The sequence below is a fragment of the Hetaerina americana genome, unplaced genomic scaffold (genome assembly GCF_022747635.1).
Source record: "Hetaerina americana unplaced genomic scaffold, ioHetAmer1.1.p SCAF_8, whole genome shotgun sequence".
Classification (NCBI taxonomy): domain Eukaryota; kingdom Metazoa; phylum Arthropoda; class Insecta; order Odonata; family Calopterygidae; genus Hetaerina; species Hetaerina americana.
The window spans coordinates 70,108,633-70,136,346 of NW_027287427.1; the positions used below are offsets into that span (position 1 = coordinate 70,108,633).

Here is a 27,714-nt window from a genome sequence, read left to right on the forward strand (position 1 = left end):
CATCTATTTAAGTGATCCGAAATCAACAGAAGGGGTGAACTACGGGTAGTATGGGCCAAACGAAAACTTTAAACTCAAGTTAAATGAGTTTATGATTTTTGATTCTCAGTTGACCTTATATCACTGTCATCTTGCTCCTAGCAATATTGTACATGCTTTTGGCCAGCTAAGGCAACCTTCTTTTCTCACTACCCTCAAAACAGCTTCCCACTCCAACGCCTCTTCAAGAAAAGAGGAAATATGGAATTTAGGTGTCGAATTTTTTCTATGAAAATTTGGTTTCTAATCGCGGGTGAGAGCGTTATAGCCGACGTGTCTTTGACTTGGATTAAATGAAATAACTTAAAACCCTTTAAAATTCTCACGTTTTTCTGTCATTTATTTTAATGGAGATCACTGACAAAGAGATTTAAGCCCACTGAGACTGTGACAAAGTCGAAGTGGTTTATCATTATTTGCGAGCGCTGTAGATGTTTGTCAACATTATTCTTCAATTTCCTCTTATTATTTTAATTAATTGAGAATACTCTTTCCAACCTCCATGATGATTTTTTTGAAATTTTTTCCCCCATTACATTCTTTTGCGTGTATTGTCATATGTGCCAACCAAAATTGGACAGCAAAAGATTAGTATATTTTTTTGGAGTTTTCTTGCGGATGAATTTAATCCTTATTAAGTTTTTATTTTCTTTAGAGTATTATAAATATAGTAATTTATATCTTATTTTAGTGCCCTTACTGTACGTTCTCAAATCGAATTCTTGATTGTCCGGGGATATCTTTACAAAAAATGTTCTTGATCATAAGCATTCCTATTGATCACCAGACCACACAAATAACGAGCAACCTTTTTAGTTTCAGAAAGTATCCCGCATAAATTGGTTATTCCTACTATTGAATAATTTATTCCGTGCAAATTTTATAAGTGCAACTTTAAGCTTATATTTCCCCAATCGCTTCGTTAAAATAATATTTTCAGAAATAAACTGCTTTTTGGTGGTGTTGATACCTGCTCTAAATTTGTGTAAAAATATGTGTGTGTGTGTATGTACACACACATAAAGGAGTAACGGACCGAATACCAGGATTTAAACAGATTAATGGAATGAGAATTCCTTAAAAGGTCCATAGCTCTAATCTATGGCTGTAGGCATACGTTAATCATACTTCAGTGAATTCAAGCTTCGACAGTATCGTTTTTCTGGCGAACTACGTAAATATTTTGCCTGAATCTATCATCGTCATAAATACAGCACCGGTTTTCAATTTTATCCAGTGCAAAAGCTATTAGATAAATTCGAGCAAATGGAAGCCGACGAGGTTAAATTTCCTTCATAGTTTGAGAACATTTAATTAATCCCATTACTTCAAATTATTGCCCCTTAAGAACCATTTATAAATATTTTCTAGTCTTTAGTAATTTCAAAAAGTGCCATTTAATTAGGCAGGGCTAATTAACTTGATTCTTGCGGCATGTAAAAATTATTTTCTCATTCCAGGCTCTACCCAGCATGAAGATCACGCGAAAAAGAGTTGTAAAATTAAAAACCTTTCTCTTTATATTTATGTTGTACTTTAAACCACACATTGAGGCTGGAAATGCACTTCTTGCGGTTTCTTTCATAGAATGTTTGGGTTAGTCTCTTAATCCCCGGCATATAATCGCATGCCACAAAGTTGGAATCGGAGTGTATGGGTTTACTACCAAATCTGGAAATCGGGACCGCGGGCGAAGCCCATTATAACTTTAGTCCCTTTGGCCTGGGCTGTGAATCTATTTGTTCGGCTAGCTCGTTGGGGTGGCTGACAGAGACGGAAGTTTCCGGCCGGTGGGAACAACAAACGCGGACCTTGATCCTTGCATGTTATCGTCATACGTTATTCTTGCCAATTTTGAAGTGTTGAATGCGCATTTGCATTTCGGATGTATCAAATCAAATCGCTGCTATTCACCTGCAGCAGCATATCTGCAGAGCCCGTCACCACTGCCCATATTCGATTGCTTATTCCGGCGTGGGAATCATTATGTTTCATTATTTTTTTTCCGTGCAGGATTAGTTGCACTACTAAGCAGTTTCCAGAAAACTTCCATAGAATCTGTGGTAAAGGGTCTCAGGAAGCTCGCTATTAAAGTAAAGTGGCATTAGCTTGCAATTAGGTGATTTTCATTAATTTGTTAATGTGTTCTATTTTTAAAGAGCTCTTAACATTTTGAAAGTCATATTGGGCCTTTATAGCCATCTGTTAAGCGGCTGATGTCTGTATTCTTTCAATGCCCGATCTACGTAATTAGCCTAGAAATTCATGTTAGCTTCATCGAGGTACTGAAACTGGCATGGGAAATTTTTTTTAAATAAATTCAATTGTCATTTTATATTTGAGTGAAATTCTCGAAACTTCTATTCTGTGAGAAAAAAGAGGCAAACATCCATTTTATCTTTAGGTAGCTTTTAAATATGCACGAAGGCATTGTAACAAAATATAGAGAAAATTTATTCTGGCAAGTCTGGCAAATATTTCAAAACATTTTAAAAGAAAGGTGTTAAATTAAAACTATTCTGCTATTAAAAAAAATGGGCCTCACTTTTTTTGAAAGAATATAATAAGAATAAATATCGCTACTTTTGGAGAAAATTTTGTAGAAAGTGTGGCAATCTTCTTAGCTTATTCATTATATTTGCTATATGTCCATCGCAATTAATTCTATCTCAAGTACTTTTGAGCGAACATGCATTCCAAAATTTGAGAATTAAAGGTGAATCCTCTTTATCATTAAATTCAAAGAGCATTAAGGTTACCTTCTTCGTAATGAGTCTGGTGGCGATACTTCCAACTCTAAAATTTTCTATCATTCTGCATCTTGAGTGGGAATGTAGAAATTTCCCAGTAAATTTTTCATTCCAATCAAGAAATATTCAATGAAATTATTCTAATTTCATTGCATATTTCTTGAGTTTCATAGAGTAATATTCAGCTATAAAAACACAATGTAAAAATATAATATTTACCTCAAACATTTTTTGGAAACGATCTCATATTCACCCCTAAACCACGCCTTTTTCATTATATTGGTTTTATAATATTTTATGTTTTAATTCATTATATGCCACATTTTATGAAAGCATTTAGAATATAGACTCTATCATTGAGGTTTTGTCTCAATAAATAAGCTGTGCTCACGTTTTCCAAAGATATTTTGATCGAGCCTCGAACAGACGTTTTTTACCCAAAACTTGCCTCCCAGATAAAAACGTTCTTTCCCCTCAGCGCTCCTTTATTAATCCTATATGTAATATTTTTTAAAAGTGTAATTGGGTTGTTGATGATATTGAAAATGAATATACATGGAATAGGAAAAATTAGCAACTAACACTTTCATATTATTGCTGACATAGATCGATATTTTATACAAGTTTTACATCAATTAAAGATGATTTTAATGCAAAATATTGCATCCTTTTTCATAAGTTCTGGCATATATTTTGATTAACATCTGAAATGTTATTTTTATCCAATACCGCGAATAATAAAATTTAATTCCTCTGATAGCTTTATTATGTTGAGTCTTTTAGATTGGAATCACGCCGTACTATCAATTTGAGGAGAATTAATGGTTGACCGGAATACTGTAGGTGCAACAGTGTTTGTACAAACAGTGAAGGAATCTCAATGGTAAAAAAGTTCATCACTAAGATAAGGGTTTGGTAATTCCTTATTATTTTCAATTTTCTTCTGACCCTATTTACACGTGTATCATCGCCTGGATGACCGTTACTTGTGAAGAATGCGGGTTTGGAATGGAAAAATTGACGGCAGTTACTAGTAAGATTGGCCATAAGTCACAGGTACAATTTTTTTCTAATCTTCTCATTTCTTAGAAATTTTTTAGCACTGTCTATTAGGAATTTTCCGCTGATCAGAGTGCACGGTATTATTTGATACTCTGTTGTATGAAAAATATGAAATGGCAAGTCGTCGCCAGAGAGAGGGAGATGTACGATGTACCATCTTCCAACTGTACTTCCTTTATATTTTCGATTTAAGGAGAATATAAAAGCAAAATAGCACTGAATATTGAATTTTTTTACAGTTTAAACATCTGATGACTAATGGTCATTGGCGCGGAATATCAATCGATCTTGAATGTATCACGCAAACGGTGACTGCCAATGAATTTTTATTTCTATTTCAACTTTGTTTCCGGAAATCCGATTTAATTCAAGAACTTATGGAGTGAGGTGGGATCCTCTTATTTTCTGCCATCACCACAATAAAATTAAACTCGAACTGTGTAAGGAGAGATTTATAATAAAAGAGTGAAAATCAGAACCGAATTAAATGCTTTTTGCGAAACTAATATTTAAATAAAACCGCAAGGAAAGGAAGGAAGGAAAGGAAAAAATCCTTTATATATATATTTTTTTAACCTTGCATTACATCCAAAGGCTTTTTCGGAGAGCTTGAGGGGAATTATGACAATAAAATCTAAAGCTGCTTCCAGTACTCATCTGCTCAGGATAAATTCTGGAGAAGGGAGCACTCAAATTGTAGGCTAAATACATGCAACTGAAAAGAGGAATTTAAATGTTTGGATTTTTTACTTTGGTTGCAATGAGTGGCCTATAATATTTTAATTGTAATGCATTTGTTTTAATAAAAGGGTCAAATAAAAGTATGATTGACTCGTAAGTAGTGTTGTGTATGTACATATATTCTTACAAATGTTACTATCGCATTACTTGGTGTCAATTAAGTGTGGGTTTTTTATATTTAAATTAGTTGCAACTAGAAATCAGCTTCCCCACATTTTTTCTATCCGGTTAGGAATAGTTATTCATAAAAGTCATTGTAATTGGTGCAAAAATATCATTATATTTAGGATAAATGGAGAAAAGAACCTACCCTCTCACGGTATCTCCCCTCACGGTAACGAAATACTAAATATATAAAATTCTCCTTTCTCATTGGCTTGTCAACTTCATAGGTCTCAAAAAGTTTTTCTTTTCGGTATGATCTTACCGTAGTGCGAAGGGGGAAATAATACATAATAAAGATATCAGGAAAATAATATAAAAATAGATATTAGGAAATGGGAACATTTAAAAAGTGTATAAGGAACACAGTTAAAAAGCCGAAACTCAAGTAAAGGGAAAGGTGGAAGGATTGAATTTAATATTTGTAAGACTTATGGAAAACGGCCGACAATTACTGGGAGTACATTATATTAAACATTTATGTCTAGAGACCTTATTCGAGTTTCCATTAATGCTCATTGACACAATTCCTGAAGTTTGGTATCTTCTAAAAATAATGTGGTATTATTTATACGGATTCGAACAAATAATAGATGATTTATTCATCAAACATACTAAATTATTTGTAAACAGTCCAATCATTCTTAAAAAGCATCAAATCAAAACTACTGTTCTACTGCTGCTTACAAACAAAAACGCAAAAAAATAGCTGCGTGTTTCCAACCGTGTTGCCATTCGTTTCATTCAACAGTTTTGTTTCGAGTGTAGCTGCATCTGCGACAGTAAATTTGTAGCGCTCAGAGACAACTTCTTTGTTGAAACAAAACCGTTCACAAAATAAGATAGGAAGAATAGTGAAAATGTTTTTCGTTGAAATAAATCACGAAAGCGAGCAAACTCGTTTCAATAAGGAGCACGAAAGAGTTTGGTGGGAGGCACTTCACTCTTGAGACGATGCAATCCCGAAAACAAGAAATATCTGCATGTTTCTGTGGTACCAAGATGAATTTTGGCGGAGCGAAAATATCCTAGGAATGCGCGTCTTCTTCGGGAAAATATTACTTAGGGGTGAAGGAGCTGGGAGGGGGAAACAAAATAGAGAGGATTACTGGAGCGGGGGGGGAGAGAGCTTTTGTTATTGCGCAGAGAGAGAAGGAGGCAGTTGGGAGTGTTTCTTATCCGGGACCTCGCCTTTGGGAACTAACTTCCCCGCGCGGAGGTTGGGGCGTGGGCGGTGAGATCGGATTTTCGGAAGAAAAGGTATATTTGTTTTTGGGTGTATATTTCGGTGAGATTGGGAGGGAGGAGAATACGCGGTTAAAGGTGGGGGAACGTTGAAGGGGAAGTGGAGATTTGAGGAGGAACATTGTGAATTCCCGAAACGTAAAAGGGATTCGGAGTTTTGAAAGGTTGTTGCTAGTTGAGCGTAATTGCTCTAGCCTTGAGTTCTCATCGATATCAGACTATTCTAAAATTTTACCCGGCCCAAGTATTCCGAATTTGTTCCTACGAAATATAGTTTTTTGCGGCTGGACTTGGGAGCTCGAATTGCAAGAAGTCCTGGGTGTCTAATACGTACTAGGGTATAATTTCATCGTCAGATATACGCGAAGATAACGTCCATTGTGGCCGAATTTTGCCGAAGACACATGGATCCTTATATCATGGTTGTAAATATTTTATAGCAGTGTAAATCTATTTACTCGGAACGGATATATCAAGAAGTTCAACAATGGACAGCAGTATAAACGATATGACTTGGTAGATTGATCTTAGATCTTCACTCAAGGCATCTAATTCGATACTACCAGGTGATAACGTTCACTAAAGGGAATATTTACTCTTCAGTAAAATCTTTCCATCAAGATCGATAGTTTTTATTTTTTAAAGTTTGGTCTTCATTTGTATCTATGGTAATTTATTCTTACTTATTCGATATAAGCCGTGAATTCCAGTTATAAGCTGCATAAATGGTGACAATCAAAGGTAATTCTTTATTTCCACATGAATACTCATCGTTAGATTTACAGATGACCGTATTTACCAAACTGGTATACCCTCTGATCAATTTATCTTATAAATAATAATTTCTTAGTAAGCCGTCTGAGGAAAGCTACGAATTATGTTTTTGAATCTGATAATGCAATTTATTTTTATTTAAATAATGTTACATGTCCATGCAAGTGGATGAAGCACCTGCTAAAGTTAAGTAATTTAATAGAATGAATCCACCATTATGTGTGCTGAATTCAGCGCCATATTTGCAATTTCTGGTCCCCGTCACCCCCTATTACATGGTACGACTGACCAATTGGCATATAACAGGAGCATCCCTTGAATATAAATTAAGCTTTTGATGGAATATTGAAATATGCATCGATTGTTTTCCTCAGTAAAATCATATGATGCTACAAAAGAATAATTCCTGCTCATGCGTATTTTAAAGGGATGATTTTCTTTTTGCTGGATTTTCACTGTTTTTTGTGAAATTTACGACTTATTATATAAGGACTCATAGTCAATGTGTCTAAACGCTACAATATGCTTGTGCCTGAGAATGAATATATATTTTTTAAAGTAATAATGCCCACTTGTGAATTTTTAAATAGTACTAAACCCATTTGAAATATTAACCAGTACTTTGAATAAAAGTAAGTGTACTTTTTTAATATGAAAAATTAATTTATTACGATACATTAACGTCTAACTATAGTACATCATGTGATGTAATGGCGCTTCAGACATTTTTTAAAATTAGTAATATCTGAGGTGTATTAACTCATTTAAATTCATTGGAATCCATCGACCTTGAGCATTTGCTATACAATTACAAGGACACAATTTCAGAAAGTGGAAAGAGTAATGTGTAATTGGGAAAGAGTTTAGAATCAAGAACCATATTCCTCTGAAAGTCACATAGATCTGAATGAGCTTTAGTCATATTTGTTAATTTTATCCAAACTATGACTTTTTTCAGTTCAGTTTATGGCCAATATCAAATCATGTGATGACCACGTTATTGTTTTTTACGTTATCTCTATGGGTAGAGGAATTTTCTTCGGGTCGTGTAATGGCATGCCTGCTACAAGAACTCTTTGCTAGTGATTTCGGGCAAAATGTTTTACTGAGTTGATATACATTTTGTAACTTCCTATGATCAACTGTTTTAATGACGTAGCATAGGTACAGTATGCCGTACAAACTCGTTGCTATGTCGAATAAGTCAATAGACTCATAACTGGTGAAATGTATCGACGTGTTTCAATCATTTTTTACTAACTTCCTGTAATTATTTCAGTTCATCTTTTTTGATCATTTATTTCTACGAAGTGCTTAGATAAAATTCATCATTTTCATAAGTAATTATGCATAGAATGATATAGTTAAGAGGGTATGCTTCATTAATAGTTTGTCGTTCTCGGCCTACAATACGGGCTTATAATACGGGCAACACGTTATCTTCGTACGTTACGTTCTGCATCTACTGTTACATATAAAAGTGTTGAACTGTCGTTTTTAATGGATTCACTGTATATTGAGTGTAGGAAAAGGTGGAGAGCCTGACAAAAGTGCCACTACTCTGTCCTCCCACGCCGACAACCCAGTATCTCCCTGAGTGTAACGTGGTGTTCTGTAAGAAGCATATCAGTTTATAGTATATATAATTTGGAAATTAAGTCGAAATGAATTACCTTGCTCTTTAATTGAAAATCAAAGTGCATAAACAACGTTGGACTTCATCCTATCATCTTTCCTGTATTCATCCCATATCCGAAATACCTTTCAATCATTAAAGCCGCAAATTGTGCCATCGGTCGTGGAGTACCTTCTACTATCACGGCCATCTTATTTCCTTGAGTGCAGTGGGATTGGTACTTGATCTCACTTTGGTTACTATGTCTTTCGGTCCTACTCCTGAAGTGTCCATTAGAGACTCTACGTGGGTTCACGGCTAACTTATTCCCTCTACTCTTTTTACGACAACATTTTGGTGATTTTTCAGAGAAAGAAAGAAAGAAAGGATCTTTTTTCGTGCATACCGGTTCAAGACACGTAACTTTTCACTGAATTATTTTGTCACTTTAATTGATAAAGAGAATGTGGCCGGTTCGTTGTTTTTTTGACCCAGAAAGGTGCGGCAGGAAGTTGATGGGAAGAGGAGATGAGGCAAATGGTATTTTCGTGAGTGCAGGGAATATCCGTCTCAGCGGAAAAATTTCCAGTCTTCCAACCCAAAATTTGACCCTTGAGATAACAGCTTAAAGGCACGCTAGCATTCTTCCATGGCCTCTCTAAATACACCAGATGTTATGACTCCCTCAGAGTATTCCTGGGATAGCAGTGAACATAAAACGTAGGAATAGAAAGCGATGAAAATAAGGGGTAATGCGGAATAAGGCTGTTCACGCTGGTTTTTTTTAATAGGAAAGTTAATAAAGCCGAGAGAGGAAGTCAAAGTGTCTCAGTTTCTTAAACAATAATATGGGAAAGATGAAATTTGGTATTTGTGATAAAAATCCGAAGTCATAAAGTACTTATACAACATCTGATTCTAGGGATATCTATCTGGATGTTTTTATGGCTTTCGGGGATTTGAGCACCAGAATTAATTATTTTTTTATAACATTAAGCGTCCATCAAATGGATGGATGGAGAAGAGTAGTTTTTATTAATTTAGCATACAAGTTTTCTTTTATGTTTAAATGTGGTTCTTTATACACGGTGAAGCTATTTATTTTTATATTCATTGAGTGTGCCCGCTTGCCATTTTAATCTCAATCTCATATTTTTTTAATATACTTCAAATCCCTATAAAAATGCCATTTAGCTTTTTTTTAGCAAATTTAGCACTTAAACGAACCCCATCCTTTCTCATTTCTTTTGAGTTTACAAAGAGTGCATCCCAAACTGTGATACAGTCTCTGGTCAGTTATCTTAAAAAATCCAACTATGTTAAAAATACGCTAGCATTCTTTCAATTCCCCTAGTTTCTATGCAGCTCATTATCTTTAATCTTATCAAATTCTTAACTGCAGTCTTTAGAAACTAGTAAAATTTATACATGTATATTGCCTGGTAGATAATTGCCTGCGTCTTTTCGCGACAGTTGCAAGCGTCATCATGTGCATACTGTTTTTCTATTCCCGTTAGCTAAGTTGGATGTTCGTTCTTCGTCTTTACCGAAGTTGGCACATTTGAATAACTTGTGTTAACATATAATGGATATATTACAAACGGATTTACGGTGAAAAATCATCTTCTTGAAACCAAAACTCTGTAGGAATAATTGTAGCCCCCCATTACATTTGCTGGCCAGATACAGAGTGTAGTTGCATAGAAACTGATTGCCAAACTGACGGACTTAAGGTATCCTGTTTCCCTTTTAAAGTTCATGGACGTAAGCAGTGTAAAACATAATGCGCAGAGTTTCGCATGCCTGGAAACTAAATATCAATTTTTACCTATATTTAAGGTTATATTTTTTACAACGGGAGGTGGCCTAACACCTTCTGCCACTAGCCCTTGCCGTGGCTTGCAGGGTTAGATGTAGATGTTGGCGATTACTCTTCTGAATTAACCCCGAGTCCTGTCCTTAATTCTCCACAGCAACCTTTGCGTCCATAGGGACTCGCCCGGGGCATCACGTTCCCTATTCCATTACCTTTAAGGAGTGCCAGTAAGTGTCTTCTTTTCGGGAATGGCAAACTCTCTCATTTCATTCCCTCGGCCCTCAAAAGCTTATTATCCGCCAATAGATGAGCAGCGGAGGCTGTTCAGGGTCGCTTGTCTAACCTCGGACGTGTATTACGACGCAATTGAGGAGGGGCAGAGTGGTGGGAGTGAAGATTGAGGAAACGCGGGAAAGAGTGGGGTCAAAGAGACGAGAATCACGTGGTCTAGAGTTCGGCCAAGAGGAGCGATTGCCGTGCGGTAGGGCAGGAAGGGTCTTTGTCAGCGGACCATTTGGGAGTGGGGGTAGAGTTGGATAAGGTATGGAGAGAAAGGGGTTGAAACCCTAATTAACGTCTGATGACGCGGGGACCCAGGGTCAGGTGGGGAGACAGGAGGGAAATCGGGAATGGGAGAGGGTAAAAGGGGTGCTCCAAACAGGTGGTGCTTGGAGTATAAATGAAAAGTTTATTGTACTCAGAGATCAAAGTCCTCTTGTAACAGTACAAATATAGCTTGAGGCATGATCAAAAGAAGCTTATCACCAAATAAAACGTACAACACCCATGTGACTTAATTGTTTCCTTTCAAGGTAGCTATTCAATTTTGGATTTAAAAATGCATTAGTGACCCTGAATAGAAACATTATACAAAAAACTAAACGTTTTAACACGATATTTGGAATTATATAGCAACAAAACATTTTTTATTCTGATATTAACCTGTCATGTTGAATAAAAATGTGACTTGCATATAATTTCGCAAATATTTGTTTCCCTCACATTGTGATGAAATTTAAGTAATTAAAATTTGAGAGCTTTAAAAAAAATCTAACCCGTGTTGCGTAAATCCTGAATTATCGCAATTGGGCATTGATTGTGCATTTTCATGAGAATTCATTACAACATACACGTTAAGAAAAATAAAACTACTTAAATGGAGTAAAATAACCAAATTGAGTTTTCAAGAATTAATATCTTATGTTAATATTAAGACAATATCGTGAGTTGTTAAGCTGTTTTATTTTTGGTATTTTTGGCTGACCGTATTTTACTTCTCACTTGAGCCCTGTACTCGTTAGTCACTCACTGTTCGAAGTTGGAAAAACTTTTAGTTAATATTAGTCACAAATATAAATAGAACTGATTTGTATCTATATAGAACAAATGCTAATATAAATGCAATGTGAAAACCTTTTTCAATTAATTTGTAAATATGCTTTAATATGAGGTTTTACTTTAACACAGTAGTGGGGAATTACCTGAGTTTTGATGCCGTGGAGAGGCTTGAAAGACGTGAAAGCATTCGTTTAGTGTCTTAAAAGATTTAAATGTATTTTGTTTTTAAATTGTATTTTTCGTGAGAAATTCTTGTTAAATTTCAGCGATGGTTTCTGTAATGATTAGAGTTTTTTCTGCCTATACATTTTATATCGGCATTTCCTTCCATGTATCGGGAATATTTAAATAATACACGCGCGTTACGATATTGCTACTGATAGCGTTGTCAGCCACTGACTGAGTTCATTTTATTCCTTAACTTTAATAGTATTTCGCTGTGACGACCATTTACCACTATTGGTGATATTAAAAAAGTAAAAAAAAATATAAATAGGCCAATTTTGACGCATTGGTCGGTAGGTGTTTTTTTTACTTCTCAGAGATGAAACAATAAACACAATTCCTGTTGAATTTAAATATCCGTTATCCTGTTACAATCAACTTTTGATGACTTCCTCCGCAATTAGAAAAAAATGTGGAATCTTTTGAAATTATGCTACATGCATGACACCATCCATAACAAATTAAAAGCAAAACTTGTGTGCATTTTCCTGAATGTAAGTATTGAAAAATATGCACCTAATACCACGTCGTGTTGTATTAAAGAGAAGAGAGCTTGGAAGGATATGAGGGGGCGGGGAGAAGTTTTAAACGCGAGTCCCGGTCGGAAGAGGGAGCCTCAGGAGAGAGGCGGGCAGGGCCGGGCGTGCCGGCCCTGAGGCGGAAGTCGGGAGAGGAAAGCTCCCGCTTGCTCTGGAATTGGTTGGGGTGTGGGGCTGTGGAGGATGGAGGCAAATTGAGGAGGAAGCGAGTCGAGAGCGAGGATTGGGGTAAGATTAGGAGGGAGGCGAGCGAATTTTCCAACAAGGCTCTCGATCCCAGATCCCTAATTCTTAGCCAGCCAAAAGTCCTTGTATTTGGTCCTGAGACACAAAATTCCCTCGGCGCTAGTTCACATGATATACTTCCAACTCCGTGCAATCAAAAGCCAAAGGTGTCATGTTTGTTTTATGATCAACGGATGGAATTAATATATCAGGTAACACTGTGAATTTGCATAGAGCTGTCGAACGAAGAACATTAACAAAAACTGTGCCTAAGTTGGTGATTTCGAGACTAAATTCAGGTTACCCAATTTGCTAATTAAAAATAATATTGGTGATCCTTTTCGTTAATACCACCAGACTGAATGTCGCCGTTGCTTTTTTCTCAGGTACTCCTACCATTGAAGTCCTGCCACACCGAAAAAAATCATCCACGGGAAACCAATCTTGGGAAAGCCTGAGGCAACCGTATGGACAGCAGGATAGTGGGTCACACCCGGTGCTGAAGAGCTCAACTTCATAGGTAAGAAAATAGTCATCACTGCATGGTACAAATATATATTATGCCGTATACTGGTTTTGGTGCAGTTGTACCAGGGTGATTAAATTAGATTTGAAACAATCCACTGTTTAATTTATGAAGACGACTAGTTTTAATGTATTTCATCATGCATGTATTCAAATGAGCAGTCGGATAGCTGTTAAATTATGCATAATTTTCCAGAGGTTTCAAGGTAATTTTGTGCCAGCTGTCAATGGGTAAACAAAGAAACGCCTGCATTAGACAATTCTATTCAGAAGTCATCAGTGGAAGTCATTTTTTTTCTGGCTGGCACTTGAAAGTTATAAATACAGACCTTGCATTAGAATGTAAAAACTTCTTCAGAATTGCATGTCATTATTATCGTATGTTTGGCATATTTGTTAGGGAACTTCTACTCACGCTTAAAAATTATGGCCTTAATAGAACCTGGTTGCAGCATAATAAATGGAAAATTTCAAAAATATTTTCGTCACTACTGCGTGATGTGCTTAAATTGTTTGCAGAGTGCCATTGAATATTAGTTATCACAATTAATGTAACGCACTTAATATTTTTTCACTCGTAAGATTGGATACTAAATAAGGGAAGAGAATGGATGAAGGCTTGCGAGACGTTCATCAGGGATAGGATGGAAAATTAGACGGGGTGGAGAGGAGTGATTATTTATGGAATGACGGATTAGTGGAGGGGAAAAGGTTAGGCAGAGAGGCGGCTTTTCGTTGAATTAAGGAACGAAGGGAGAGATTGGATTGAGGATGAAGAAATTTATCCTCGAGAAATGTAATGGAAAGAGCTGGGGAATTTGAAGTGAAATAATTGACACTATTTATTTCCTCCCTCTCATTTTCATTTAACCAGTGAAATAGATTAATCATATAAGTTTAAATATTCATAGATGGAATACCGAAAACAAATATTTCTATTTTCCGAGAATAATGAAAAAATATACCTGGAGCTGATGACAAATAAGTGTTTTGTGTCTCCATCCATTCAATATTCTGAATGGCCATGGAGCATAACAAAATAAATGTAAATAATGACTTCTCTCTTTGCTCGGTTCGGAAACAATATAATTTTTTCTAACGGGTACAAGGGAAACCAAAATCAATGTGATATAGGGTCATAATTCCCGTAGAGGAACAGATATAACGGATAGAATGAGATAACAAGGTGAGGTTAGGAGTGGCCATATACACCTGGAGAAAAATCGATTATAATAGGTATTTATCGTCTTCATAAATCTTTGATAGTACCACTTACAATGTCAATGTTCAACCCAATTTTCTGTAGTATCCATTTTCTTCGCGTATTCTCGCTTCTTTTTCATTTTTTTAAAGAAAAAAATAACGAGTCCTTTGCAATTAATTTGAAACTTAGGGTTTAAAACGACTTTATATCATTAATGTTTCTTCTTGCACATGTTATAAAAATAACATACATGTAAACAATAAAAATATATATTATAAAAGTTAACTTCATATTTGTTTCATGTACAATGTCCTGCATTAGCCTACAGTTGTTTTAATTATACATCAAGCCACCTATGAACTTTTAGAAACTCTATCTTTTAAGCTGTATATTGTTTATCATGTTGTTCTGCTTTAAGATTTCGGAATCGGCCAAACAAAGGGAATATTGTGAAATTGTAATTTTATTTGGTGTGCGTAGGTGTATGGGATTTCGAATCCATTGCTAAGTGGTGAGTCTAAGGGGTATTCGAGGAGCTTAAGAGGGAACGGATGGTATTCAAATATTGTGTCTCATCAGTAAAACACACATTTTCAGCATGCACTTGAAAAAATTAAGAAACCAAAGAATTAAAGTTTATCTCCGAACTTTCACCATTGTAAAATTTCTAAAAGTTCATTGGATTCTTTTTAAACGTGTCATAAAATAAATATGCTTATAATAATCATTACAAATCAAACCTTGCCTCCCGCTTAATCACTCGCATCAGAAGTTTATATTGTTAGGAAAATTCTATTAACTCTTTGTTATTTTAGCGATGTATATCTCCTAGCACAAACAGAGCGTTTCCGTCGATAGTAATTAGGTCGATGATTTAAAATCAATTGTCCCCCAAACGTTTTTTTTCATCAAGATAACCTAAGAACCAGTCAAATCGGATTAATTCCTCTCACGCATTATTTTGTGCTGAGTAAAAATGGAGGTTTAGTCGAAATTAATTTTTAGACATTTTGACGGGGCGAATCATGAGAAGGAAGGGTCTCATTTGGGTCCACGTGCCATTTTCTTCTCCGCCTCCAACGCTAGCCGCAGGGTCAATTTGCGGCCCCCTTTGTTAGATCGTTTTGTGGGTCACGCTTGAACGCAACAAATGACCATCGCTCTTGGTTCCCATAGTGACCATATCGCCATCAACAATGGCTCGTTGGAAAAAATCTATGGAACGGTTAGAGTGGGGAAGGGTGTGAGAGGGACTGGGTTTTATGTGCGTGGGATGCGGTGAGAAGGATTACGTAAATTCGTTGAATTGGCTTCGGCATGGCTTGATGTCCCGTATGCAAGCTGAGAGACGGCTCTGAGATAGGAAGTGAATTGTGACTTTCTCATTTTTTTGCGTGCTACTAAAAAATTCATCGGTCAGCGTCGAAAAAAAGGCCTCATGTTCTCAATAACGTTATAAAGAATGGTGACTGAAGTTATATTCGTGTGAAAACTCTATTTAACAGTCCAAGGAAAATCTCGGGGTTGGGGTGAGCATGATGCCATGACGTGTTGTCGGTAGTTGGCCATTATGTAACGATTTACCAGAAGAAATTTAATTAACGGTCAATACACATTTTCATCGATATGAGATGAAAAGAATTAAAAACTTTTGGCTCATTGTATTCCAATTAGTCTCATATCTATAAAGATACAGATTCATTAAATTGAACGTTTTAATAACATTAAAAAGGGAGGTGTTAGTTATCCATGCTAGATTAGTTTTCCATGAAATATCACAAATTCGTATAATTTTTGTTATTTTAGAATTCCAGTGCACTTTTACTTATCCTTTGAAGGTAATTGAAAGTCATACACAGATAACGAATAGATGAGTTTTGATTATTTATGAACTTGGGCATTATTACTCAAAGTCGGTTTTATGTAATACCATCAAAGACTACATTACCTGTATGAAGCTCACTGTGCATAATTATGTTTATTTTGGTGAATTGATAATTTCTAAAAGTGTTGTCCAAATACCATGGATTACCTGCACATTATGACTATCAATATTCTATTCTCCTCTTCTTAAGAAGCAAGTGGTAAAATTAAGCATTATTAATAGAAAAGCATAATTTCTATGTATCCGTTTCTCCTACGCAAGATAAGTAATCTAGGTTTAGTTTTGCTATCTGATTTACGGAATCATCGCACAAGTGGTAACTTGGGTTTCTCGTATTGAATCTTTTTTCATTTGGACTCTAATATATTCTCGATTTGAAGATGCATGCTTCTTAAAGGAATAGCAATAGCGCTTGGATAAAAAAGTCTCAGGCAATTGATTTAATCAAAAGAATAGATTTTCAATTAAGTAGTCCTGAGTATTAAGACATCCAGAGTATTACCGTTAACGCATAGTTTCCGCGGTTGTTTTGATCGTACGATGAAATCGGATATATATTTTCAAATTTAAAAATAGCACTTTACCGACAGATGATTAAAAAATTTGTGGCATGGCGGCATTAACTCTAGGTAAATAAGTATTCCCAAGCGCTACAAGGGAACGGATTTTATTTTAAAATTTCATAGAAGTGATACCAGCTGTTTATTAGAAATTTAACTGATGAATTGATCTCTCATAAATTTAATGTGTTTGCACTAAGCTATAACGATTTATTAGTTACAACTTTGGAAGCACGCAAGTCGAAACTCTCTGCTGTACTTATGGAACATATTGCCACAATGCAGCCACGGTCTCCTTTGAAAGCTTGGGAATATTATGTTTTGAATGCCAGTTGTAAAAATTTATTTCCCATTTATTTTTCTAGAAGAAAGCATTGGAGTAGCATCCTGATTCGTATTTAAGACATATTCATGCTGATAGAATACCTATTTAACGTTAGTCTATTGCCACTTCTTAAAGCTACAGATGACATGACATTCAAAAAAGATAATCACATTATCGTCTCATTATCATATGTTTGCTAAAACCAATTTCAATAGAGAAACTTATATTTTGAGGCTTAACTTTGTGGAAACTTTCCATATTGGAGAGAAATGATAATTAAAACTCGTGGTTTCCATTATACTATTTTGTTTAAAAGAACCGGGTTTCATTGGTTAGGTGAAAGGACCAAATAGGTGGTACAGAGGGGCCAAAAAGGGGGTGGGCGAGGAAAAGAGTAGCTCTAAATTCTATGGTTTCAGAAGTGGGAAATTATGGTTATGGATAGGTAATAGCAATAAATGTAAGCGTGTTTAGATGAGACAAAAACATTCTTAAAACTTGAGATCATTGCGATATTATTGTCATTGTCCGGCAGCACACTTGATTCCCAGAAATTAAACTCTTTTTTTAAAGTTAAATTTCAAATTATTGAACTTATTTACTATTTATTTTTATCGAAAATTCCGATCGATTGCCTTTAATTGTAGGTTAAACTAAATTCGTATTAAAGATGGGTCATGATGAATCGTAGTTACCAGCCAAAATTCTAAGCAATAAATACTAAGACTGTCGAGGGGGTCACTTATGACCCATATTAAATGCGAATTTATTGTAACTTGATATATAAGGTAACAAGTCGGATTTTTGATAAATAAAAATAGTGGATGAGGTAAAAAACTTTTAAACAAAGAAGTTTCATTTCTGGAAGTTATGTGTGCTGCCAAACACAGCTCCGAATTACCTCCGAAATCCCAAATCCTCCCGTTTTGAATGTACCTGAATCATTCAACACAATATCCTATACATCCCTGCCCGCCGTGGTTCTGGAATCCGGCAAAATATGCGAGTATTTTACTATTAAAGTGAGAGTTGAACTTAACTAGTTTTAACGACTAGACTCATCACAATTATAAATCCGCTTATTAATCTCCTCGTTAAAATCCCACCACCGCGAACGGATACGTTTATCCTACTTTAATTATGTAAACCTTAAATACGTGAAATATTGAAACCAGGGATGGTACATTTGATGGAGAATCATAAAAATCATATCTGTCTGATAATCATTAAAATTATAATGATAGATAAAAGCAAACAACATCAGCTTGATTGGATTTAATGATGGAATATAAGGGCAAATCAGTCGATACTCATGAAAACATATGCAAAACACTTCATGAAATTGACATTGTTAATTCTTAGTCTAGCAGATTAAGACATGTTTTTGAGAAAATAGACACTACAGTCGGATTTGTACGTTAGCTCTAAGTGCTATGATACAAATATCATTCAAATACGTATAACATTAACTCAGTATTAACTCCCCTCACTTCCCACCTCTAATATTTATATCCAAAATACCCGCTTTAGCTCCCTCTACTTCGTTTCCCGAGCATTCTCAACGTGTATTACCGTCTTTAGCTTCTCATTGCTTCTCAGTGGCTCCTCAGTATCACCCTCTGAAATGTCTGCAAACAGTCGTCTTGAAAGAAGATAAGTAATTTAATCATCCTTAAAATTGTAAACTTAAATGTACAAACGACTTTTTAATGTTGTCATTAAGTTATTAAAATATTCAAATAAAATACCTTTACTGTCTCATATGAAATGGGCTATATTTTGGTTGATATAAAAATATATTTTATTTTTGTTCACCAAATCAAATGATGTAATACTACTCTTTGAAATGCTCGGACGTTAAAACCTCTACCCATCATGGCAATCATGGGGAGAGGTTTGAATGAATAAAACTCAGTTAAACCCATGTTGTGCTTTATAAAATCAATTTATACCATAATTCCATAAGGGGGTTTAAATAATTATATCCGTAATTTATAACGTTCGTAAAATAAATTTTGAAGGTGTTTCCTACACTCTTTCCAAGTTTCAAAAATTACCGAATTTTTCTTTCCTTCCGAAAACCAGCGAATAATTAGTTCAATTACCAATTGAATTATTTAATGAGGACCAGAGGACAAGATCATCGTTCGGTTCAAGAAGGGTTTTCAAGCACAATCCTGGACTTGAGTGCGACTCTTGGTTTCTTTTTTTAAGGTCATAATATCAAAATTAATATTATTTTGAATGGTTGGAGAGTAGGCAGATGAGCATTGCAAAGGTCAAACTAGATGATTTTCCGTTAGTGCCCTCTCCTGCGCATCCTTGCGACGCCGCGCGCGTGCTCGTAGGTTACTCTTTTGTAGGTTATGCAGGACCAGCCTCGAGGTACGCAATCAACGTAGTGTATAATATTTTTTTTTATTGGAAGCGCGGGCTTTTACTCTTACTTAATCCGCCGAATCAGGCGCACTTCTCTTTGGATGAACATTTCCGGAATGGGCTCAATTTACGAGAAAGAGTCCGAACGCATGGGCTGGTCGAATTCTGGGCATTGCGGCTTAGGATATTACTCATTTTTTCCCCTTGGGTTTTGAGGGAGTAGAGAAAGAGAGATTTAAACTTTCAGGCATGTATGTGTTTGTTGAGGTTTACGATGAACTATATATATTTTTCCGGAGGAAAATGGAGCCGACTGGCAACGATAAATTTTTAGATTCCGGTGCCGTTGTTTCCAAAAAAATAAATTTTTTTAGTAACTTGTTTGAAGTTGCCGTAATTAATAGGAGGGGTGGTGAAGTGCAATCACCTATTCAGAGTATTTAGGAGATTAAATTGTTTGAACTGATCTCGTTTCGTAGTAATTGGCATCAATCAGATATTAGAAACACCCTACATTGCTGCATTTAATCAAGGGAGAGGCCCGAATTCATGCAAAAATGTTGTATTTTTTTAAGTTTGTGTACTATAAGTCCATTGGGAGAGCGTATTTTACTTACATGGGCTAAGTAAATTTAAAGGCATATTCCACATCTTTGAAAATTTTAAAACTCTGTACTTTAATTTATGGGCATAATTTTTCCCAGTATGTGGTGAATGTATGTATGAAAGAAAGAGGACAGTACAACTATGTCTTAACTCTTAGCAATGAAATGAAGGCACTTAACATATCGAAAAATCGATTTGTAGGCAAAATGACTTAATTCGTTCTTGAAATATCATTTGTGATTTCATGTAAATTGTACCAATAATTTGTAATTAGATATTGCTGAATTAATAATGCATGTGGACACAAAATTATGAAAACCAGAGATAGTATCATTAAAAAATATTACTCTCCTTTTTCAAGGTTTATTAATAATTTTGGGTGACTATGTGATTGCTTTTACGCTAAATTTATAACAATATATTATCAGCGTATATTATGCTAATATCTGTTGTTAGTTCAATGAAACAAAACAATGTGACCTTAAGTATGTCCTGCTAGCAGCATAAAGATATATTTCTGCTGCAACCAGTCGTTCGTGGGTGGGCGCTGACTTCGGCCGTCCTATTGTTAAATAAAATTTTAGGGCATCCCCGCAGGTCTTCACTATTTGATATCTTTCCGTGCTCCTGAAAGAGGAGGCGAGAACGATCGCAAAATCGGTCTTAGCGCTGGTTCCTAATGTTGGCAGTCGTCCTATGTGTTCACACGAATTTTATTTACCTTCCAAGGTGACCGTGGGATTGTCCCGTATCCCTTTTGTGGTCTCCCTTGACATAGCACAGCGGTAGGGGCCCGAGTTTTTTTTCTTCTCCTCCACGAGAAGTTTGTTGCTGCGTGACGATAATGGCTTGGCGCGAACATTTAATGGCCGACAAATGACGAAATGGCCCGCCGGTAATGGGCTCGACGAGACCGGACGACCAGCCGAAATGGCGACGATTCGTTAGCGGACGATGAATACGTACCTCCCATCACATCTTCGCATCAGAACTGTGGAATGCGTGTTAAATGGAATTTGTGACGGTGCCATCTTATCAAACTCCCGCGCGTAACTCGGGGGATAACTGCCGCGGAAGTTTTATCGGGGGGGGGGGGGATATTTAGAATTTGGATTACCGAGATAATAGAGTAGTGGAAATAGGGGGTACATTAACGAAGCTGGACTTAATTGAGGGTGATAACGCGGTCATTCGGCTTGTGTCTCCCACTCGACTTCCAGTTGGCGCTGAGCCATGGGGAGACGACGGATGAGGACGGATGAGAACTCGTTGATTGGTGCGTCTCACGCAGCACAAAGCATTGCTCTGTGCTATTCCAGACAAGTGAATCACAAGCTACTGAAGCGAAAAGTATCCAAATCCCTGCGTTCCAGCAGACTTTTTGGAAGATCGTTTGTTTTAACATGCTCCTTAATATTGCACAAGGGGGTGAGGCGTTCTTCAATTACTTCCACACGTGTACCATTCAACTTCACCCGCAGGTTACCATCTATTGACTTTGCATGACACATAGCAAATACCAGGTGTGTTTAAGTTTTAAAGTTTCATGTATGTTTTAATACTGACACTAAAAAATCGAATCTTCTGTTACTGTTTAGAAATATTAACAGTGCCGACGTGATTTCATGGCTGCCGGGAACACTTTTGCAGGGGCTCCCTTGTAGCCACTTGAAAAATTGTATGATTCGTAGCCGAGGATTCCAGGATTCGTTGTACCCGACCCTCGGCCATCTTTAAACTATCGCACCTTCGAATGCACCTTGCATGCACATCCGTAACAACATCACACCTCAAGTGTCACCCAATTGACAATGAATTTCGATGGGTGTTAAACAACACAAGGGTACAAAAAGGTTCGTCACTCTTGGACGTTGGATGCCTTAAAATAACAAATAAAAGTTTACTGGCTTTCTAAAATAATTTACCAATTACCTTACCGTTTAGCCTTTTCGGCAGGGTTGTCCATTATCACCGGTGCTGTTCAACGTATATGTGGAGTAAACGATTAAAGAGGCATGGGAAGAACTGGAGGAAGGAATAAAAATCGGCGGGGCTTTCGTCCAATCAGTTAGGTGTGCTGATGACCAAGCTCTAGTTTGTCAGTCAGCCTGGGAGTTGCAAGTATTGCTGAGTGAATTAGAAATTCAGTGCGATAGATGTGGGGATAGATGTGAATAAATATAAATAAAAACAAAGGTTATGCGATTTTCCAGAAAGAGAAAGGCTAAGCTAAACATTAAAATAGGAGAGCAAAAACTACACTTATACTGTATATTTATATCTATTTATTTATCGTTTTCATTAAGAGTACCACTTCATACCTTATTTTAAGTTGAGAGTGTCTTACTTTAACTTCAATCACATCCCTCCATCAACGCGCAGTGCTGAGAAATCATTTAAGTGATCTCACAGATGTAATCCACCACGTATTTCGCAGTACGCTTATATCCTATGATTATGCCAAATTTATTCATTACATAGCACCTGAGAACCAAAATGAACACATGAGTACCTGTACACACGTGTAAGTCTCTGGATGTTGCTCAACGAATTCGTGAGTGTAAAAGTGAATACCTAAGCACTCGTTTGAGTACTCGAGTACACGTGATTACCTAAGTACCCTCTGTCCTACTATTTGCATCCGCATTTACGCAACTGTCACCGGCGTTCTCCAGCATAAATATGTACTATTCTTGGAATTGATATCAAAGTTGGTTCCTTGCAATGTACCATCGATAAATAAATAAATAAATAAATATATATATATATATATATATATATATATATATATATATATATATATATATATATATATATATATATATATATATATATATATATATATATATATATATATATATATATATATATATATATATATATATATATATATATATATATAGGAGGAGGGAGTTGATGAGAGGGACTTTGAGTAAGGATGTTAAGAAAAGACTTGTGAAAACTTTGATATGGAGCGTAGCTATGTACGGTGCGGAAACGTGGTCATTGAAGCAGGAGGATAGACGTAGATTGGAGGCTTTTGAAATGTGGGTGTGGAGAAGAATGGAGAAGGTGAAATGGACAGAGAAGAAAACAAATGATTGAGTACTTGGTATGGTGGGCGAAGAGAGGGGTTTATTGGGAGCAATCCTATGGAGGAAGGAAAAGTGGATGAAGGGGGTGTTGACCGGCAGTGGGATGTTGAAGACTGTGATAGAGGGTAGAATGTTGGGAAAAAGAGGAAAGGGAAGGAACTGGATAGGGATGTTGGACGGGATGAAGGGAGGAAGGAAGTACTCAGAGATGAAGAGTGACCTGATATAGAGTAGGATGATGGATTTTGTGTTTTGTTAGGAGTAATAAAATATTTGTTTGGTAGTTGTGTCCATCCAAAAACCTACCTTAACCGGTAGATTACCTTAAAAAAATATATATAAATTCCATCAGCTTAACGCATGAAAAGGAGAGAGTTAGAGATATTATTTTCGTGATTTCAAAGCCGCACCGCCAGGATTCGACCCCGTCACTTGGCTAAACGTTGGCAATTTGCTCAATTTATAACGCTTTCCTTTTTGTATAATTTATCAGTACTTAGAAACATTCAAGAAAAAAGCAAAATTCTGTTACGGGAGCAGTTACCTACCATTTCCGAAGATTTTCTGCAATCCATGTAAGTTGAAAACGTTTTTATCGTGAATACCCTCCTTTTTTTAACGTTTATTTAATCACTCCTGGTACTGCATAAATGCCATAGCCATAGAAGCAATCTACGACAATATAGACGAGGATAGCATGCTAGATCAAACTTAATTTTTGTTTTCCCATGGGAAATGAGGGGTAGATTCGAAGAGATCCAATCGTTTTTACCTATGGCAAGTCACTTTAAAAAAAAATTTATATTGCGGAATAAATTGTATGTTTTTTATAAGGCTAACATTTTTATGATTGCCCATAAAAATAGTGTTGTTTAAATTGTACAATGGCGGCAACGTTTTGTTCAGCCTAATATTTGGGTAACATTAATTAACTGCTTTTGATATGTTCAGTAGTAATGGAGGTAATTTGTTAACTCAACGAATTAGCTTTTTAAATTCCCGTGACCAATAAAGATTATCTTAATTTTCCACCGATCCATCTTCAAATTAGTTATGTTCTCATTTTAATAGCTTCCGTTCCTAATATTAAAACCTAATTTAAACGCGTGTCATTAAAATAATATATAATCATGAAGTATATATTTGTTTATGTAGCATACAGTAGGATTTAGTTTTAAGCAACATTGTATTGTAATTATTAATTCATATTTTGAATCAATCAACAATTGAAAAATATTGGTACTTGCATGTACCACTTTTGTGTTTATAAATAACTGTTATAAGATTTAAGAAGAATTTATTTAATTTATTTGTGCCATTGCATCCAAGATTAATATATTTAAAATTAATGCAATCCACTCTCGATTGTAAAATTGGCTATCCTCTCACGTATGTTTTCTAATTATGCTACAAAAGGGAAGGAGGTATCATGTCATTCTGACATATTTGCTTTAAACAAATATGCAAATATTTTAAAAAACTCCAGAAAGTGACAGCATTTGAGTCTAGTTTATAGTTGCTATTGCTATCCTATAGCTGTCCTATTTGAACCCTCGTAGGTAATTGTAATTTGACGCTGAAATCGCCGTAAAGTCACCGTAATTTTTAATATCACCGCAATTTATCTCGGTTAGCTATTCGAAATGAGTTTTCATTTATTCACCCATCTCTATTTGTGACACAGTTTAATGGCTTGAAAGGAGATTCAGCGTTCGCTAGGGCCGCGTTAACGACTGCTGACTTCAACTAATAAAAATTAGTTTCCTCCTATAAGGATTCATGATTTGAACAGTAGCAGAGATAAACGTACCGTAACCTCAGAAGCTGCGTTAGTCATTATTGTGTTAGTCATTACGATAAAGTCATACTCATTATTTCGTATTTTTTCCTTACAATTTATTCCAGTCTACTGGTACACGTAGGTTTTTCATTGGGCTGGCACAATAAGTGCCGCGCCTATTCTAAGTATTCACCCCAAAATTGTGCATAATGTCCCTTGTCCTTGCATCACATCTCGTACACCTAATCGTTCGTCTTATACCAAAATATTATTTAGCTTTAGTTTCCTAAGCATCTGCAAAATTAATTACTTAGCACTCGTAGATATTAATTAGTGAAGTTTATATTTATTTGGGTAAAATGATCATGCGTAACAAAGTTGGTACTTGTTTACTCACCTCTTTTTTTCTGATCAGATTCACATGACTGGGAGAACAGTCCGCTGCAGAGTCTAGTTGTCGTATTTAACCATCGGGTTCCAAATGATGCGTCTTCGAGAATCGAAAAAGTATTTTCCGGGTCACGATTTCCGGGAACGGCTGTGTAAAATTAAATTACAGAAAAAATAGACATATTAGAATCTTCAAAAAAGCAGGTAACTCAAGGTATGAAATCAGCAATACCATTCTTACAACATTACCACACCTCTCGACAAATGGACAACGTACTGAGTTATTTTCTCATCATCGGTGATTTCTAATGAACTGACCCACCTGCAGCCGTCGAAAGCGCTCATCATTTTTTTTCACCCTCAAGGTACCTCAATTACCGTCTTTTGAAGTAATGAGGAGGCCCAAAGAAACTCAAAAAATAAATAATATTGTCCAACCGTACCCAGTTTTTTTCCCATGCTTGTATTTTCTAATGTGACCCTATGATGGGGTAACGTTTATTCCCTATTCATCCCTATGAAAGGATGACTGTATTCCCTCAAGTTTATTCTCCTATTAGAGATTAGAGGTTTTGGAGAGTACTTGAAGGCGAATTATTACGAAAAATTCCTCCTTCGTCCTACATTATTTTTTTCATAAATTATTCGTAGATTCTACCTAGGTTAAATCTGTCTGTAATGCCTAATTTCGACTTTCAACATCTCAATACGTTTCAATATTTCCTTTGCCTGTTTATTCTAGCCTTTTCGGATCGCCTCTGCTTGGAAGTTACATGGAAGAAATAAAAAGCTGAGGCTTACGGATTCATGTAACTTGCGAAGGTGGGGAAAGGAACCCCGAGCGGCCCTGTTAAAGGGAGACACGTTTTGGCCTACTGCAGTGGTTGGGGAAGCGAGATCATTTACTTCAAATTAAACTGTCGGAGAAATGAAAATTTACGTGAAGAAGGGGAGGTGGCAAAACAGGTCAATCCCAAGAGGGTACGCGGGGTTGACCCTGCACTGCAGTGACAATACCCCAAGAGGGTATTTTCACTGCAGGAGGAGCAGCGATATAGATTATGCTTTCCTTCTGGTATATTGGAGGAGGGGTCGTAGTAGTCGGGTGGGTAGAGCCCTTGATTACTGACCGGAAAGCCCGGGCTCGGTACCGGGCAAGCTCAGTTTCAGTGGTTTTTCTCGTACTGGATATTCCTGAGAAATCCTAGGTGGCACAGGGAAATCAACTGACCTCCCTTACGCTATTCTCAGAACTGGTGTGCTCTCCACTCATCTATCAAGTAAACCACCGGATTGATTACTGTAGCATTAGAAAACGGGATTGCTTCACTTTTTAAGCACTAATATTATTTCCTTGGTGGTGAAATGACCGTGAACAACTCAAATCATGTTCTTTCGGAGATTTCCACGGCTGGGATTAAATGAACTCAGTATGCTTTTCGTGTTTTCACCGGTTTTGTCTACGGGTCCTGACAACAGTTTCGCCAGCATTCCAACTGGCGTCTTCAGGCTCCAGTAAAACACCTCAGTCGTTGACTTAAAGACACTAGCTGAAATGCTGGCGAAAATGTTGTCAATCCAATTAAATAAACTCGGTGAAAGCCCGAGAAGAATTCAGAGCTCAATACTGTGTTCATGTTGACGTGACGAATGATTCACCCGGTTTTTAAACACTTCAGGGCTATCTCTTGTTGAAAACTAATGTGGTGACCTTAAAAGTTGCTATGTTAAAATGACAGACATTTGAGGATTTTATAATCTGCTTTGCATTCAGTTTTTTGATAATTTCGGCCGGAGAAACTCGCACGTGCCTTGTCTTTTTGAATCCTAGTGGTAGTAGTTTTAGGAGAGGCGACTGATAGCTGAGGTCATTTGCGCCATCAGGGATGGACAGGAAAGGATGAAGGATGGATAGAAACCCAGCATAGGTATTAGCCTACTCTTAAAGAAAGGCGCCAAGAGATCCGCAGTTTCCCATCCGACGGGCGACATACTCACACAAAGTGCCCTCTGCAAAGCACCTCGAGTAGGGATCGGGATGCCACGGAAACATATCTGCCGCCTCTGGGATTCGAACCCGGGCCCTCTGGGTTGGAAGCCAGGACGTTAGCCAACGCACTATTCCAATCCCTCTTTTTTGAATCCTACTCGTATCTGTCACGACTAAATGTGAGAGGAAGGGGAGGGGGCGGAGAATATATTGGGTGAGTGGGAAAAGGTTACTAGATAAGAGGAAGAAAGAAGGACAGGAGGGAAACGTGAGGTCAGCTGACCTTGATTTTGCCCGTGCCTCTCAGTTTCTGTCCTTAATTCAAGCAGGCACATTTGACTTGGCTTCACGAGTTAACTGCAGTTCAAAGGTACAGTGAACGGGCAATTTCCACGCATGGCTAGAGAGAACCACTCGCCTTTTAAATGAGGAGCGCGTCATATA

General features: G+C 36.6%; 1 long non-coding RNA gene across 1 annotated transcript in view; it reads left to right on the forward strand.

Moving 5' to 3' along the window:
- The window catches only part of LOC139697532 (uncharacterized), a 225,495-nt gene that overhangs the window by 78,482 nt on the left and 119,299 nt on the right, over positions 1–27,714 (forward strand). The window contains exon 2 of the long non-coding RNA XR_011702788.1: positions 12,918–13,051. This is a non-coding gene — a long non-coding RNA (uncharacterized lncRNA). The remainder of the gene's footprint in view (positions 1–12,917; positions 13,052–27,714) is intronic.